At 46.1% G+C, this 16,488-nt stretch overlaps 1 long non-coding RNA gene across 1 annotated transcript; it reads left to right on the top strand.

Moving 5' to 3' along the window:
• Positions 1–266: 266 nt before the first annotated feature.
• On the top strand, positions 267–15,994 carry LOC132438641 (uncharacterized). The gene is made up of 3 exons (XR_009522207.1): positions 267–455; positions 13,803–13,905; positions 15,925–15,994. It is a non-coding gene; the product is annotated as an uncharacterized lncRNA (long non-coding RNA).
• The last annotated feature ends 494 nt before the right edge of the window (positions 15,995–16,488 follow it).

Here is a 16,488-nt window from a genome sequence, read left to right as displayed (position 1 = left end):
TGCCTTAATCAGCTCTTTTCATTGCTTCTCTGCCCATTTACGAGTCCTCAGAAGGCTTCTTTCCACATGAATAGGGGTGTGGAGTTGAATGAGCCACACCCGGAAAAGACATGCTCATTTCCAATTCCAGTTCAACAACTCACTGAAGCTGGTGTCAGGAAGCTCTCTTGACTTCCCTGTGCTCTTTTTTTTTTTTTTTTTGGCGGTACTCAGGCCTCTCACTGTTGTGGCCTCTCCCGTTGCGGAGCACAGGCTCCGGACGCGCAGGCTCAGCGGCCATGGCTCACGGGCCCAGCCGCTCCGCAGCATGTGGGATCTTGCCGGACCGGGGCACGAACTCGTGTCCCCTGCATCGGCAGGCGGACTCTCAACCACTGCACCACCAGGGAAACCCCTTGTGCTCTTATTTAATCGGCATTTCCTCAGACTCCGGAGCAATCATTTCCATCATTCAGGTATGAGACACCCAGGAAGCCCTGTTACACATGCTCAAACTTGACTCAACGGCCCATAGCAACCACTCATCCTGCTCTGAATACTACCAAGCAGAACCTTGGCACCATAAAAATAGCCCTAGTTCCCGCCTTAGACAGATAGGAGGGATGTGTCTGGGCCAAATATTGGAATCAATGAGATAATTTTTGTCCCTACCCAGTTCCCAGTGCCTATAGGCACAATGAATTCCCTGGTGTCTCCCTAAGTTTCCATACTAACTGTGATCCCAATGCAGATGCAGCATAGACTTTCCCCCACTTCCTGAAGTCAACTACTAGCTGTTTTCACCCAACTTTCTGGTGAATAAAAGAGCAATCTGTAGCATGAGCACAAAACAGCCCATTGGTAAAGTGAGGAGAACCAGGGTCCACTTGGAGCACTGACTTCTGCAGAAAATATAAAATGGGCTCACTCAGAAGTGATGAGCTGATGTCCCAGGGTTCAGGGACTAGCTCCACCCACCCCTGCCGCTGCCCAGCAGAGCTGGCCTCAGATGGCCTTTGTGGGGTGCTCTCCCCAGGTCAGGCGACAAGGGGGCTGTGTGCCCCTCTTAGAGGAAGAGCCAAGCACGCACTGCTGATGTGGATGATATCACTGATAGAACCAGCGTCCTCTTGATTCAAAGCAGACGGTGTCTTCTTTACGTGGATGCTTCTGATTTTAGCAAAGGCATAAACAGGCAAGAGTCAGCCAACACAGTTGGAAGGGGAGGAAACGCCACTCCTTCGCTTGTTCATCAAGCCTAGACACGTGGGTCTTCTTTCAGGCACTCGAATGCTCAAATGCTAAATGGACGGTACTGTGCCCTTCGGCTCCAAATCTGTGGTACAGCCCAATCATCTGGGAGCTTTTGAAAAATCCCGGTGCCCAACTCTCAGCCCATTCCAGTCACATCCAAACGGCTGGGAGAGGGAACCAGGCATCAGGAGTTTTTAAAGATCCCCAAAGTGTTCTACTGTGCAGCAGTTTGGGAACCACTAGCGAAGTGTTTATGAGCACAGTCGGCGGGGACAGATCTGGGTTTGAATCCTCACTCCACACCAGCTGTGTGCCCTTGGGCAAACTACTTAAACTTTCTGTGCCTCAACTTTCTCATTTATAAGATGTAGTATTTTATGAATAGTGCTACTATTTACCCCCCACAGTGTTTGCATGAGGATTAAATGGTGTATTGTTTGCAAAGTGCTTAGAACAGTTCCTGGTACATGCTAAGAGCCATAAAAAGTTTGTTAAAAAGAAAAATATACGTGCAAGCTCATTTCTGGTCCAGGATCTTTGCTCTTGCTTTGTCTGAACCAAACCCTCCCTGACTGTCATGGCTAATAGGCAGGCCACCTACCCTAGGGCAGGGTGCTCTATCTTAGTGCCCTTTTTTATTTTCATGGCTTTAGGTGTGTATTTATTGAATATATTTAAGTTATCTCCTTCATTAGAATGTAAACCCAGCGAGAGCATGATCTGCGCTCTCTCTAGAATAGCACCTGCGTAAATGAGTGACTGAAGGAATGTGAACACTGGGGTGAATCTGATTCCTTGGTAATGGGAAGAACAGGCATTGAGAGAAAGAAATCCAGGATTTGGGACAGACAGTCACCCTCCCACAGGCCACCAAACATTCATGATTCAGATACGACCTTGGGGTTTATTGTGGGTAAACACCGCCCACACACATTAACATCTCCAATTTAACCTTGTGCAAGAGGAGACTTGCTCGTAAACAAGAGAAGTGGCCTCTCCCTGAAAATCTAGACCTGAAGAGATTGTGCACTGGTTAACTCCCCCATTTGAACTCTCTCATTTCATTTCAGCAAACAGTTTATGTCTCTTTTATTTAGTTTAAAGCTTATCTATTTTCATTTTCATAAATTGCTATCCCCTCCCAAATGAGGGTCCCCAGTTCTCACTCACTGTGTGGGTCTGAGAAGATAATCTTCAAGAGTTTTAACAGAATGAAATACATGCGGACCGTATCAAAGGTGGTGAAGATTTGTATCTTGGATAGAATGGTGCAGATGAACAAGGTGCTGTCAGTACCAGAGCCGTCTCTGTGTACCTCTGTGTAAGGATTTGACATTTCCGTTTGTGTTAATTATCCTACAGCGGTGCTCCATTTCACGGAAGATGATATATCCTAACCAGGAGCCCCAAGTCCTCCTGAGAGTGATTTGAATTAGAAAGTAACCTCCCTCTATACGTATACGTGTAAATGCATTGTGGATTCCCTCAGACTGGAGTTCCCATTCTGGCACGTTGCAGATCAGAGCTGCAAAAGTCGCCCACGATGAAGCTGAGTCCAGAGAATCTAAGTCAGCTGAAGGTCCCTGGACATGACAAGGACCCCCTGAGTGTATAATTCTATGAGATATCACTGAAATTACTAAAATACTGATTTACAGCAATGTTTTGGGAATAGGTATGTAACAATTTGAAATTTAACTCCAATTCATCACAACGAGAGGCCCGCAGATATGAGTCCCTTCTCAGGGGGTTGTGGCATGCTTGGCTGAATGAATCAGAAGAAACTTCCCGGAGGGCCCTCAGGCTCCAGTTCAGGGTCTTCCAGACCTGTCCTCCTCCATCTCCTCCATGTGGAACAGAACACTGATCTACCTTCAGACCCAAGATCCTGAAGACCCCTGGACCCTCGGGCATCAGGGCAAGGCTCCGGGATGCTCACAGGTGGACTCTACCTAGGGCAAGCCCCTCATGAGCAACGTTCAAAAGGGGCTGCAAACCAGACTGTGTTCTGAGTAGATGCCAGGATGGCCGACAGTTGGTCAGAGAGTTGCGGTGTGAAGCTTTCTGTGAAGCAGCATTCTGCTGTGGGAGATTGCCTAGCAGATGTCAGCCAGGCAGGACCATCCTTACCTTCATTACTGTGTGCCGGAGGTCCAGGGTTTGGTCCCCAAGGGGCCACCAGCAGAAGTTGCCCTTGATCTGAAAGTTGACTCGTGGTCAGAGACTAGGCCTTGTTCTTTCAGCTGCTTTCTGCTCTGTGTATATCTTAAGGCCTTTGCCTGCATTTCCAGAATGTGTGTGCTTTGCTCACCAGGCTAAACTGTCTCACTTTGGCCCTCCTCCCTTCCCCCACCTGGCTGCTACTTGGCCTCATTCAGTCTCAGACTAAGAATACTTTGCCAAAGGAGGGATGGTGTTCTTGAGGAATTCTAGTGCTGGGGGTGGTTGGAGTTGGGCGTATCTTCAGACATCTTCCTCAAATCATCTGAAGTCCTGAACACTGTCTCTATCAAGAGGCCCCACTTGCACTGAGCAGTGCCTGTGCATGAGGCTGGCGCCAGACACTCCATCAGTGTGGCTGAAGCAGACACAAAGGAGAGGTAAGGGCCCCAGGGTGATGGGACACAGTCCCATCCATCCGATAAACAATCTGGATCTGTGCTGCTGGTTTCTCCTGCCTCAGGACCACGGGGCAGGAAGATAGGCACAGAAACCTCTTCTGCAGGCTCAGCTGGACCATAAATTCTGTTTTAAGACCCATTCCCTGCAGAGACATCACCAGCAAAAAGGCAGTAGGTGGCGGGAAGTGGTTAAATCCAACGCATTGCTTTATCATCAAGAGCAGCTGATGGAGGAAGTGCACATGAAGCTCCCCAACTGCTCTTTCTCCCTTGTTCTCCTTAGGATTATTTTATTTATAGCTGGGAACCAATAATTACCTACAGCTGCGTTTCTCAGTTGCAGGGCACTTCAGGCAACTTTTCCACCCACCAGGTTGCTCCTCGCAGAGCCTTCCCCTGAGAGGAGCCGCCAGGCCCCCTTCTCCACTGCCCTGGGGCCTCACAGCCTTTTTCTAGTCTCGAGAGGACTCAGGTTATCAGCCAGCGACCTTCGATATGGGCCCTCTCTATGACCTGTCTGTGATCCTTAGATTAATTCCTTTTTCCCAGTGCATTATCAGATGAATAGATTTGAAGACATATATAAATAGCTCCCCACAGGGTGCTTCTTAGAATTATGAGAGACCCTGAATGGTGATTAATTTAGCAGTGCTTAGGAGCTAGAGCTCCAAACAGACTCAGAATGGGATCCTAGTTCACCAGTTCCTTTACTTCTCAGTTTCCTCATCTGTACAGTGTAGACAATGATAGTACCAATCCCACTGGTGCAAGGATTCATTGAATGTGTGGAAAATGTTTACTCACGTGTTTGAGCACAGGAAGTATTCAACAAATGGTAGCAATTACTAGATGGGTGGTGGTGAGGGAGGGATAAACCGGAATTACAGAATTAGAGCTGGAAGTGTCCCCAGCTGGAAGGTCACCTAGGCCAGTGCATCACAAAGTTTATGGAACATGAGAATCACCAGGAGAGCAGACTGCTGGGCTCCACCCCAAGATGACTGGATTCAGTAGGTCAAGGGTAGAGTCCATGAATTTGCATGTCTAACAGGGTCCCAGGTGATGCTTTCAGTACCAAGTAGCTAAGCGAATTCCTTTCCTGATACAAGAATCCCTAGTCCCACCCCTCCTATTCCTGTAAGATCTCTTGCAAACTCTATTGGGCGAGTCCTATGATGGTGGAAAAAAGGAAATGAATCCTTGGTGATCTATAATGAATCATGGGCTTTACATATGTTACCTTATCCTCACAATAATTTATGGAGTTATTGTTGTTTCCTTTTTTTGTTATTTTGTTTTCTTTGTTTTTTTAAGATGATGAAACTGAGGCTAAAGATAACTTTAGGTGCCTTAGACACTTTCACACAGTAAGAAATTGAAGAGCCAGGATTTGAACCCAGTCTCTGAGACCTGAGTTCTTGTGTCAGTGATGCTCAATTGTATCTGGGAACCATATTTAATTGTTGGGCAACTCCTAAAAGTTAGAATATGTTTTTGTTTTTATACAGAGCAGCGATCTTCTGCTGTCAATTCGCTGGTGCTGGATCTACTGGGTCTTCAGTAGAATTGGAAAGGACTTAATATCATTTGAATAAAGAGAGGACAGTCATTTACGTTACTGCAAATTTGATAATGGTTAGGTGTATAGCTCCCAACCTAGTATCCCTTAGTTCAAATCTTGACTCTCCAACTTTGTAGCTGTGTGACTTTGGGCAAGCTTCTAACTTCTCTGTGCCTCCATTTTCTCAAGCCTGTAACATGGGAATAGTACTAGTACCTTCATCAGAATGTTGAGAGGAGAAAACAGTTTTATGCCTGTATATAATGACACGGAAATTTTAGCTTTTATTATTTCATCCATAAAGCCGTTACAAACTCTTTGTAAAGTCCTTTGTAGCTAAGGTCTTAAAAATTGGAGAGGCCAGATTTTTCCCCCTCCTTATGATATGACTACAGGGCAGTTAGCTTTGTCTTCTTTAAAGTCCTTGCTTGTGATGGATAAAAAGAATATCAAGAGCAATCGTATTTCATTAGCAAGAGGTCTGAGTTAGACCAACTAAGTTGTTATGTAGTTACTTTGTTTTCCTGCAGAGGTGATTCTGCTTCTTGTAGTTTAAAGTAGAAAGGTGGAGTCTTCAAGGTGCTAAAGGAGACCACTCATGCACGTCCCAGCCAGAAGCTTCCTAAAACTCCAGGAGAGCCAAAAGAGGGGAAGATAATGATACCTAATCATTAGAGGCTGGAGAACTTTTCACTGGTTTCAAAAATCATTCTTTAAGTTAAAGAAATAATATAAATGATGAGATAAAGGAACACAAATATTATTTATACCTCATCAAGATTGATTGAAGGAAAAAATAAAAGGCCTGAATTCGCCTCCCTTCCCTGTATCTTCGACCTTGGCAATGTGACTTTTCAGCCCCTCCCATCAGAGGGTGGAGTCTATTTCCTCAACTCTTGATTCTGGGCTTGGCCATGTGACTTGTTTTGGCCAAAAGGATGCAGACAGAAGCGATGTTATGACAGTACCAAGCCTGGGCCCAAGAGATCTTGCACTCTTATTGGAACTTCGCCATCACCTCATGAATAAGACCAGGCTAGCCTGCTGGAAGACGAGATACATGGCCCCCTTGCCCCAGACAAGTGAGTGAGGCTGTCCAAGACCAGCCTGCCCCTATCTCTTTTATCAAATGATTACAGACTCATGAGCAAATCCAGTCAAGATCAATCAGGTCTGGTCTAGAAAAGCAGAACGACCCAGCTGCTCAATAGACTCATGAAAAATGATAGGTTCATTGTTTTATGCCTCCAAATTTTGAGGTGTTTTTTTCCCACAGCAATAGCTAACTGATATACCCCCTTTAGTGTTGGTAGGGATAAGATAGCAACAATAACCATATTAAAAGCAATAATAGTACTACCTGTACAATTTGAACTGTAGAAAACTGTCAGTTTTCTGCCATATTTGACTTGAAAAAATAGCAATTTCATGTGGACCAACCTAATATTATTAAATACTTCACACATGTCAGGTACTATGAGAAACATTTTACATGGATTATCTCATTTAATCTTTACGATGACTCTATGAAGTATATACTACTATTTCCATTTTATCAATGAGGAAATAAAGGCTCAATAAATATCTGCTGAAGGAATGAATAAAAGAAAGGGTAGCATTTCTCAAGGTCACATGACCAGTACCCAGTGGGATGGGAATTTGAGCTTAGATTGGCTTGATTCCTCTGCTAATGTGTTTTCTACAACAGGAGGCAGATGGTAATGGCATTTATCAAGACTTCACTTGGCATCGGGCTAAGACCTTTACACGCCGTATCTTGTTTAACCATCACACATAAACCTGTGAGGTTGGTGTGATTTATGCACGGGGAAGCCAAAGCACTCCAACACTCAGTAATGTAACCAAGGTGATGTAGAAAGTAAGTTGCCAGGCCAGAATTCGAACCCAGGCAATGCTCCAGGAACTGCTGTCAACTATACGTGGCGTCTTTCAGGGAATCAAAAAAGGAGAAATGGAAAGAGAAAATGGAGTTTTTCATAAGCAGTGCCCTCATAAATGTTTTGCATCTCTGAACTTGACTTAGGTCTCCATTACACCAGCTTCATGGTAGTGAAAACACCTGGTTTTATAAAGGCTCTTCATTCCCAAGGGGGCATACGTAGTCTTCTCATCTATCTCCACATTATTACGTGTCACCTTTTGGGAAACCAGCTTAACCTCCTCATGGAGACATGGCAGGTATCTATCCTGCGAGGTCCTTGAAAAAGCCCCACAGTTCTCTACAGAAGCTGACTGCTGCAGCCTGAGATTTCCACCATCAGTATCACAGCTCTGAGTTAAGGCATTATCGCCAGAAAGCTCTTGTAAAAATGCAACTGTGTGACCTGTGAAGGTTAACATTAATTCATTTGTATTATGCAAATTTAAATTAAGGGACACAAACTTAGGGGTCAGCAGAGACCAGACACACAAAGGAAATGATGGAAGTGGCCCAGTGTAGTACAAGAGGGGATGATGGGGACTGTGGCAAATTGAGGCATGTGTGTCCATTCTAAATGAAGATGTTGGTACTAACATTAAAGCAATCATTGCCATTGCAATAAGAGATGTTCTATTTTACAAAAGAAGGTGAAACATCTAGATATCTGTGGGTAATTTCTCCTTAAAATATTACGAGGGAAAAAATGGATCTGTGGGCTGGAATTGGTCTGCAGAAGGCCAGTTTGAAACCCTGTGCTGAGATCAATGTATCATTTCCTTAAAGCAGAGCTACCCCAGGTGTGGTTCCTACACCAGTGACATCAACATCACCTGGTAGCTGGTTAGAACAGCAAGATCTTGGGCCCTATCCCAGATGTTCTGGATCCAAATCTCAGAGTGTGACCCAGGTTTCTGGGTTTAACAAGACCTTCAGGTGACTGTTTTGTGTACCAAGATACCAGTGGCCCAGATGCATAAGTACCAGATGTGCAGGGTATTTGCAAGGAGTCAAGGGCAAGATCTGGGGCTAATCAGGAGGAAGGTCTCCAGTCCTCAAGGTCAAGGAGCAGAAAAGGGAGGACAAGCCTCAAAAGGCATTCTGGGAGCTCAGCAAACAGGACTGTCACCTGTGAGGCCCCTGGGGCCTTGCACAGCCTCTCGGTGACTCCCCCTCCAAAGCTGAGATACCGACTCTCTGGGCCTGGTACCCCTCTCCTCCCAACTCTCAGGAAAGTGACACTGTGTTATATGCAGAGCACTGTTAGGGTAAAATCTGTTCTGAAGCATGTCTCCAAAGTTGTCACTGTGCTCAACTAATTAGTCAAAGGTTTCCATCTGCCTCATGGCTCGCCACACTTTTCATATTAATTTTTTATGCAAATGTGATTCTGGGGAGGAATGATGTCAAGCAGAGTGATAGGTACCTCAGTGGAGCCAGAATAGGATACATGCAATCTCCAAAGTCTCCAGAAAGGTCGTGTGGAACTAAGCTTTTGTATTTGGACTCCTCTGAAGCTTAAAAATTAAGTAAATCATGGGAATGTCTGTGATACATATATATATATATATACAATATATATGCAAAGGAGATATTGACCTAACCTCCCCACCGTAACCTTAACTGTATAAGAGGCTGTTCACCAAAACAATCATTCAAAGCACAGTTCAATTAATTTCTCCTTTCTTCTTTGATCCCCCCTCATTATTTTGCTTAGCCATGTAATCTTATTTTATTCTTTCCCTCTTTATAATATTTGCTTCCTTCTTTTTAAAAAAGCTAAGTTATCTTTCAAGAACAAATTCCATTGTAGCAGTGACCTCGAGGATGATAAGGCAGTAGATTAAAACCCAGGAGTATCTTGAAATGCCAGGGATAATTTGAAAGAAAGGGTCAATTGTCTAATATTAATTCAGTAATAACTGGAGAGGCATTATCCTTATTGCCTCCTTCCGGGAAGAACTATCCAGTGTCTGATGAAGTTCAACGCCACTGCAGGGGAAAGTAAAGCAAAACTTGGATAGAGTCCAATTCTGACTCCAATACTGAACCCATATTCAAATTCTAGCTACAGATAAGTCTTTGTTGGGATGAAAATGAGACTCAGCGTTCTGATAATTTCCTTCCCTGTGTATCAGGTAGTTAATGCTGCATACAAAGCATGCCAACACTAAATGGCTTAAAACAACAACTAACCACTAGCTAACAACTCCCATGGTTCTGCTGATCTGGGCTGGGCTCCATCATGTGACTGTATCATGTGGTCAGCCGGTGGGTTGCCTACAGACTTACTGGTCTCAGATGGGCTCACTTTCTGTTCACCAAGCCTGCCTACAGAGCCTACCTAGCTTCTGGGGAGAGACGGTATGACAGCCATTGTTGGCGCCCTGCCCCAATTCCCTAGGATTCCTTGGGTGAGTTCCTTGTGCCCATCCCCCAGGTGAGCAGTGCTTTGTTGCTAAGGAGCGGCCCCTGTGATCCTTCTCAGAGGGTTGCCCTTGGGCTACTGGAGCTGGCAGTTGTGAGAGTTACGTCCTCGTTTTTTTTGGCCACAACGCACAGCTTGCAGGGTCAGTTCCCTGACCAGGGATCAAACCCAGGCCCCGGCAATGAAAGTGCTGAGTCCTAACCACTGGACCGCCAGGAAATTACTGACTTGCATCCTCCTGGCCGACCTCTACCCAAGAGCATGAAAACCCAGCTCCCTTACTTCAATGGAGATAAACTCTGAGGCATCATTAATGCTCCAGAACACCCCACAGGACCAGGCTAAGGCTGGGAATTTGCTGGAAACTGCACCTTTTCTCTACTTCTTCCCAGCCCCTTCCTGCTTTCCTAACTTCCTCCTGGAAGCACTTCCTTAAGAGACCAACAGCTCATGTACCCTCATCTCAGGGGCTGTTTCCACAGAGACGGTCTAACCCAAACGTCTTACGTGGAGCACAGAGCAGCCCTGTTCATCTGTGGGATGTATATATAATTTCTTCATAAGAGTTCACATGAAGAGAAGTTTCCTAGCCAATAAGAGTTTAAAATAAAAACCACCTCATAGAGCCCGTTTATGTTGCTGAAAGGACAAATACACAAAGAGACAAAGCAACTCCTTGGATGTCACACAGACCCCGAGGACAGAGCAGACTCGGGGCTCCACACTCGGGGTTATCACACTGTCACTAACCTGGGGACTCCCACTGGATTCCCCTGAGAGTCCACAACCCAGAGAGAGGGAAGGGAAGTTGCCTGCATCCTGAGAAACGGGCTTCAGAACTGGCTCAGCCCCTGTGATCCTCTTTCCCCACCCCCTTCTCCCTTCCTTCTCCCCCTCCTCTCATCCCCATCCCTGCCCTCCCTCCTCCCATCCCACCTCCTCCCTTCGCCCTCCCTCTTCTCTCTCCAGCTCATCATCTTTATCATCCTCATCTTCCTCACCTTCTTCATTATCATCACCATCTTCTCCAAGTTCCCTTCCCCCAGAAGACTTTTCTTTCTACTAATTTCTGTTTATTGTCACAAGTAAAGATCTGTGAGCTAGTGATTTGGCTCAACGCACAAATCTGGACCGACAGTTGCGAGGTATCTGCTCCAAGGCATTTCCGTCAGCGGGAATGCCATCTTGGAGATTCACAGACACAAAACTGGAAACACAGAAGCAGCAGCCCTTCTCCACAGAGGAATTTTATTGGCATTGCAGTTCGCAGATCCGCAAGGCTTGATTTATCGAACGGGAGATCCATGTGAAAATACTGTCAAGCTTCGGGAACTAGGAAGATATTTAGATCACTCCCCTCACGTACATCATATTTATGAAAGGAAAAGGAAGTATGTGGACTGTAAATTAGAAAAAGCTGGAAGGAAAAACTCTATCCTTTCCAAACTCAGTCTTTTATGAACTTCTTTCCAAAGGGTTGAGCTCGACGGTAAATACCTTATGTTGGTCGAGTGTGCCTTACTTTCTGGCTTCCAAACAGCCCTTTGCAAAAGAGGCATCTTTCAGGGATTCCGCCTGGGCTCCCCCAGATCTGCCCACACCTATGTTTCTGCCCCTCCCCCACACTTCACCCAAGGGCAACCACCAAGTCCAACGCTTACACTAATTGAGAACTGGAGAAGTCAGAGAAATAATTGTGTCTCTCCATCTTTCTGTAGATAAAGAAACTGAGGTGCACAAAGGCAAGGGATATACAGAGAATCCAAGAAATGAACCGAGGGCCAGCCCTGGTCTGAGAGTCAAGAGTCCCAGGTCCCAGACCCAGCTCTACTAAAAGTTTCCTTTGTGACATCAGGCCAGGCATTGCACCCTTGGGGCCTCAGTGTGGTTAATCATAAAAATAGCCACAAATGTTTGTGCTTCCTGTATCCATGCTCTTTGCATGTGACTCTCCTGCATCTTCCATCAAGAAAAGGAGTCTATTTCCTGGCCCCTTAATCTGGGCTGGTCTTGTGATTTGCTTTGGCCGATAGAATGCAGCAGGATGGCAGTGCCAGGTCTGAGACTAAGCCTCAGAGCCCTTGCACACTATGGCCCCCTTTCTTGGAACCCTGCGCTGCCATTACATTCAAAAGGTCAGGCTAGCCTTTGAGAGGATAAAAGACCGCATGGAGCCCAGATAAGCCATCGCAGCAGAGCTCTTCCTAGACCAGCCAGTTACCAGCTGAGTGGGAGCTGCCCACAAATGCATAAATTTAGCCCAAGCAGACAATGAAAACTATGCCCATCCCGAATGTGTGACCCACAGTATCATGATGGTTATTTCAAGCCACTGTCTTGGGGCGGTTTGTTATGCAGCAAGATTTAACTGACAGACTTGGTTTCTTCACCTGCACAAAAAGGGGTAGGACATAAATATCTCATTTTTTAGGTGCTTTTTGAAAGACCAAGTCTATAATAGGTTAAGACCCAGAGCTGAGCTATCCAATATGGTAGCCTCTAGCCACATGCACCAATGTAAATTTAAACTTAAGTAATTGAAATTAAACAAAAGTAAAAATTGACTGCCTTAGTCACACTATACATATTTCAGGTGTTTAACAGTCACTTGTGGCTAGTGGTCACTGAATAGACAGCACAGGTACAGAACGTTTCCATGACGATAGGACACTGCACTGGATGATGCTGGCCTGGAACCATCAAGGGAGTGGGCATCACAGTGGATCCTACAAGGACAGCCAGACCTCCTGACCAGCCCTCCCCCACCCCCCATCCCCACTGGCTCTCCCACAGCAGCCTGCTCCACCGTGAGCAGGTTCATATATCCCTGAAATTTTCACATCTATATTTTGAGGCTTCTGCTTTACCTAAAATATCTAACTCGTCAAGGAGGCTTTGGATTGACTGCACGCAAGTTCAGTATTTTGGTAAGACAGTGGGGGAATAAGGCTCTCAAGGTAGGACATTCTTCAGATAGACTGTAAGATTTCCCTCCTTCGGGGGACTGTCCTAGTTTTTATTTTAAGCATTTTTTTTTCCATGTTGATGAGGTTGATAGTTGACTTTATCTGCATTCAATCCTTAAAGAGGATTGACGATTGATTGTGTGTGTGTGTGTGTGTGTGTGTGTGTGTGTGTACATAGGAGGTTTCCTCCCAATTCTCTCTCCACTTTTTTCCCCTCTCCAATGCCCAGGGCTTCCTCTGACTTCAAAGAACTAGAAAAGACTCAGAGGAAAACGGATACCTGACCTAATTAAGCATATAGATTGAGATTTTCTCTCTCGGTTGATAAAAAATTCCCTTTTCTTCACAAACCTCATTCCAATTTCCTGGATAAAGGAGACTCAGAGAACCACCCTCCTGCTGTCCCTCGAAGAAGTATTGTCCCTGCAAGAAGCCCAAGGCAGGGAGGGCAGATGGGGCCCCTGAGACAGTGGAGGCACGTGGGGGCCATTAACACGATGGTTGGGGACTGCTTTGCCTGGCTTTGAATCCCAGTTCAGCCACCTGCTACCTCTGGTGGATCCTTGGTCTAATTACTTAGTCTTCCCGTGCCCCAGATACCACATTCATAAAGTGAGGACGGTAACTGTTGTTACCTGGTAAGGGTTTGATGGATGAATACAAGAGAAGCCCTGAGAATAGTTCCTGGCACAGAGCAAGAGCTGAGGGTTGCCAAAATGGACATGTCAGTGCCCCAGCCAGGTCCTCTGGGACCCAGGGCGCTGGTTCTGGGCACCCACCCTCCAGCTCTGTGAGCTTTCCTTCTAACAGCTGGCACATGAAACCTTCTTGAGAGGTGTGCCCCTAAGCTCCCGGAGCCACTCTATGTGCTCAGGCAGGCAGCCTGGGTGCCAGGTGTCACCCCAAGCAGATAGTTACTGATGGGGCAGCAGTCACAAAGCCCAGCTCCTTTGACAATGAGTGTAATTCACACTCCAGAGCTGCCCTCAGGATCAAACTGAGGCGGGGGCTTTGCCTGTAATCACTGCCTTGCTTCTTCCCCTTTTCTGTCCAGCTTCCTCTGCTCCCAGGTTCCCCCGGAGAGTGCTTCCTCAGTAAATCATGTGCACATGAATCCTTATCTCAGGCTCTGCTTCCAGGGAACCAGACCTAGGATGGTAACTATTACAATTACTATTATTATTATGAAAACTTTTTTATTATTTCAGTCATGCCATAAAAAGTAATTTTGATTCCTAAATAAGGTGACGGTCATAATTTCTCCAAGTGGACAGCATTCAGCACTTTCCAAAGCACTTTCCTTTTCCCTTATGTCAGTCCCTTGTTAAGATCAGATGTTCCTGGGAACAAGAGATTAAATGAAAACCCCAGTCCATCTTCTATTCTCTTCCCTCCCCTGGCTCCTCCCAGCACAGCCAGGACCTCCTGTGTGATGATGCAGACACATCAGTCCATATGACTAAGCTTGATCCTCTCCCAACCCTCTTCCAAACAGCCATCTCCTGGGCCCCAGGCTGCATACATTCTAGCATGACTCACCCTTAGAAGGACAAACCATGGGGAAAGACCCCCACAGACCCTGGGTAGCAATGGTTCTGAATCTTGTCTTCTTCAAAATCCTTGGAGGGGGATCCCAAGAACTGTCAGATTAAAATACACACTCCTGAACCGCACCACCCCACACACAGTGGTCCTGATTCAGTAGGTCTTGGGTGGGACTCAGGAATTGGTACCTAACAAACAAGTAGGTGATGCTGTTGTGCAGACCCAATGGGAGGAGCGTGGGCCTGGAAGACCCCTGACTCCATGGGGAGGGTCATGGTCGGAGGGGGCGCCAGAGAGGGACTGTCTGTGAGGTGCAGCGTCCAAAACAGGGCCTGGTTGTTTGGCTCTTGGGTGGTATGTTCTCGGCCATATAAGAATGTCCACAGTCACTCCAAAACTTATGAAAGGCAGAGTCTGCAACACGGCAAGAACACACTGTATCAGTTGACTATTGCTGCTGTAACAAACTACCACCAGCTTAGCAGCAAAGCAACACCAATGTATGTCACAGTGCTGGAGGTCCCAAGTCTGAAATGCGTCTGATGGTTTTAACGTCAAAGGCTGTGTCCCTCCTGGAGGCTTGAGGGAAGAACCCACTCCTTGCCTTTTGCAGCTTCTAGAGGCTGCCCCACATTCCTTGGCTCCTGGCCATATCAGTCCAACCACTGTTCTAACATCACACCTCCTTCTCTGACTCTGACCCTCCTGCCTCCAAGTCCAGGTTTCCACTTTCTCCCTCCACACATTGCCTGGCAACCAGGTGAGCAAGCTTGGGCTGGGATGCTGGAGGATGAGAAACTGCATGGATTGGAGACCAGACGTCCCAGCCGAGGTTGCCCTGACTAGTTAGCCCCCAGATGACCTTCCAGATGCCTACAGGTGCTTCTGTGAGCCTAGACAGACTTAGGAGGAACAACACATGTTTACTGTATTAAGCCACTGCATTTTGGGGTGGTTTCTTGGGTACAGGGGTTAACAGACACCCACCCTGAGTGGAGGGACGGTGGGCAGTGTGGGTGCCTTAAACCAGGTCCAGCCTATGGTCTGTGTCTTACATGGTCACCACTCAATACATTAAGAATCTGAGGGAAATTACTTTAAATTTCAGACTTGTAGCTTATTGTGAAATATTAGAAGAGCTTGTGGAAAGGGAGCATGAGGAAGCCTTCTGGGATACTGAGGACGTTCAGGTTCTCACTCTGGGAGCTGGTTGCACTGAGTGTGTTTAGTTTGTCAAAATCCATCAGGCTGGTTTCTGCCTTCAAGGATCGTACACACTGGCTTAAACATAAGCACAGGCTACTAATGTTTGTTTGCCTTCTTATGTGGCAGCCCGTGGATAAGTTTTACTTCACAGAAATTAGAACATGTGATCAATTACTCATTCTACAAGAGAGGTGTCATAGTCCCTAATTTATAAATGAGGGACTCGAGGCTTAACGGAGTCTGGAAAACGGAACTTTGACTTCAATTGTGTTTTCCCCAATACATTATACTGCTTCCTGGATGGGAAGTAAGATGAAACACAAGAACTGTCAGGTGAGCTGCTGAGGGTTAAATGAGAGAGTAGTGTTGAAATGCTGGCGATGTTCAGAGATCACTGATTATTTCGATATTCACACTTTCCCCAGGTGACCCTACCCACTGATTCAGCTACTTCTATCTTTGCTCTGGCTGTGCCCCATCCTGGACTTCTCTGACGGCGATACTTTGGGGGCCAGAAAGGTCCAGAAAGGTTCTGTAGCCACCAAAGTGGCAAAAAAGCATCGTGTGTAAGGACTCAGTAAATCAGTAACTGTTGCGTCCCTGTTGGACTGCGTGACTGCTCTCACGTTGTTTTTTTTAAACTCCCTTTTTCCCTCTATGAAATCGTCTTGGTACAGCCTGACTGGATGAGACTACATTTGAAATATATGAAACCACGGAAAGTATAGAGCGATCTTATAAATTATTCTCACTCACTCATTCAACAAATCATAACTCAATATCTCCCCTATTCCTGGCGCTATGCCCAATTTTTCTCCGTATCTTAATTAATTTCAGGCACATTCTACTCAGGAATATTCTCAGCATCCTAACTTGGCTATAAAATCGGAGGCTTTGCATTGCCTTAGATATAAATACCAGGAGGAACAAACCACATGCAGTTAACAGCATGCAGAGTCTTCAGATCTGACACCCTTCCCCGCGATTGG

The sequence above is a fragment of the Delphinus delphis genome, chromosome 15 (genome assembly GCF_949987515.2).
Source record: "Delphinus delphis chromosome 15, mDelDel1.2, whole genome shotgun sequence".
Classification (NCBI taxonomy): Eukaryota; Metazoa; Chordata; class Mammalia; order Artiodactyla; family Delphinidae; genus Delphinus; species Delphinus delphis.
Note: the sequence above shows the minus strand (reverse complement) of the source record. Positions and strands in the feature narration are given on the sequence as shown.